This window comes from Amphimedon queenslandica, unplaced genomic scaffold (genome assembly GCF_000090795.2).
Source record: "Amphimedon queenslandica unplaced genomic scaffold, v1.1 AMPQUscaffold_7192_Cont20855, whole genome shotgun sequence".
NCBI lineage: Eukaryota > Metazoa > Porifera > Demospongiae > Haplosclerida > Niphatidae > Amphimedon > Amphimedon queenslandica.
Genome location: NW_003552522.1, coordinates 1 through 2036, shown reverse-complemented (window position 1 = coordinate 2036; position 2036 = coordinate 1). Strand labels below are relative to the sequence as shown.

General features: G+C 34.7%; 1 long non-coding RNA gene across 2 annotated transcripts; it reads right to left on the bottom strand.

The window, feature by feature from the left end:
* Positions 1–1365: 1365 nt before the first annotated feature.
* On the bottom strand, positions 1366–1893 carry LOC109591803 (uncharacterized). Of its 2 annotated transcripts, none has more exons than XR_002190007.1 (2): positions 1676–1893; positions 1366–1611 (listed from the first exon to the last, which is right to left on the bottom strand). It is a non-coding gene; the product is annotated as an uncharacterized LOC109591803 (long non-coding RNA). The 2 variants fall into 2 exon arrangements; XR_002190008.1 differs by having other exon boundaries at positions 1699–1893.
* Between the last annotated feature and the right edge of the window lie 143 nt (positions 1894–2036).

Genomic DNA, 2036 nt, shown 5'->3' with positions numbered 1-2036 from the left:
TGGGTACAAACTGTTGCAATAATAACTAAAATTTGTAAGTTTGTACATACCACTTCATAGTATGTTTGTAAAGTCTGAAAAGTTAAACTTCTGTGTGTGCACCCCTACCTTTTTTTGAATACATTGACAGCACACTATTCAATTTGAACAACAAAACATTAATTCAAATAAAATTTTGATTCATACCAGCACTTGCTTGTTTTGTCACAGTAAAATATTTTTCAATAGAATCAAAATTAAAAAATTGATTTATGATGCTTAATAACCTATACAAATCCGCTATTAATATTGTAGACAAATAAATTTTAAAAAGAACTTACAATTAAAATCTAGTGGCTTTTGACATGACAAGGCATTATAATACAATAGATTCAACTTCACTTACATCATATATAATCCTAATTTTATAATGTTAAAACATAGATATTATACGTACAGCTGTGATGAAATAACTTACATAAAAGTATCAGTCAACAGTCTCATCAGGTTGATTTGCAACCAATTTACTAAAGATCGTTGTTGGTAACACACAAAACATAATTATTACTCTAAAAAATTGCAGTTTTTATTTAATAATACTCATCCTATATAGTCTACATTGTATTCCTGCTTATATTCACTGTAAATGGTAATTCCTCTTTGAATATATTGATTGAAGATATAGACTTGCACCAAATAATATAGAAAAATCATTAAAATGGTGACTGAACTCTTTTTAAGAATAACAAATAGAATTCAAGTGATGGTTCGGTATTGTGATGCTTTATGTAGCCTGTAGTAGCAGTTTGCATTGATAAAGTTAAATTTTCGCTAACATGACCTCTTCTATTGGTCCTAGCATAGTTAATACGTGCATGAATTTATTGTACAAGTATAGAAGTGTTTTAAAGACAGACTATCCATGAATGATTGTCCTATACATGGATATTTATGGTCCTGTCGGGTCCGCATCAGTCCGTCCGTCCTTTTCGGGCGGGACGGGTCCGTCCGTCCGTCCGCTTTTGAGACCCTACCGCCCAGGGAAGGAAATTGTGGCGCGCGAAGCGCGCCGAAAAATTTTGCAGTTTTAATTATATTCATAGTGGGTGTGGTCAAAATTAATTAATTTTTACCTGCACGCATGATAACATGCACTTTTCTATTGAATTTTAACTAGCTAGGAAGATTGATTTTGATGATATCATGACTTTTTTACTTGGCAAAAGGCCAGAAGGGCCCATCTTCTGTAATAATTTTGCTTAGTTAAGTTCTTAAAAAATTTCTTGGGGCCCTTAAAATTGTGGGGCCCAGGGCATTTGCCCCTTTTGCCCCCCCCTCTCAGTGGCCCTGCCTGCATGGTTGCAAGTGCAGAAAGAATTGCTCCATTATTATCAGTACTGAAATGCAAAATACACTAAATTACACATATGCAATCAAAAAAAAATAATTACAATGTACAGCAGGTTTCACAACAAGTATTAAAATAGTCTCCACGACTAAGTGCAGTATGCAACTTTTTGCAATGATATTTTGTAGGATACTCTTCATCTTTACTTCCATTCCAAAGGCTGTTGTGGCTGGTAAATCTTTAATACTTCCTTTAGATTACACTCTACAATGCTACCTCCCTACCTGTACAGTAAGCATAAAATATTGAGAAAAATTCATATGATGTATGAAAAAACCATTTGCAGACCCAAAAGCATGTGTTAGGGTTACCATAATCCAGTCTGGTATAGAAACAGTCCAGATGCAAATAAACAGTAGCTTCAGAAAGCCTTTTCCCTTCAGAATAATGCCAAAATGGGTAGAAAATTCTTCACTGCTGAAGGAAGACCGTCAGCCATCTTGTGTAGCCACGCCCGTCTTTTCTAATTATACCTCTTTAATTAGTCTTTATTGCCTGACGTCAGTCACACCATAGATACTACATACACACATGGATAAGAAACAGGAAGTCGGTTTCCAATTAAAGCTGTACAAGATCAAAGGATGATGTCATATCCTGTGTGCTATGCTCTTGGCTAAAATGGTGGCTCTATGAATGCTTGAGTGTA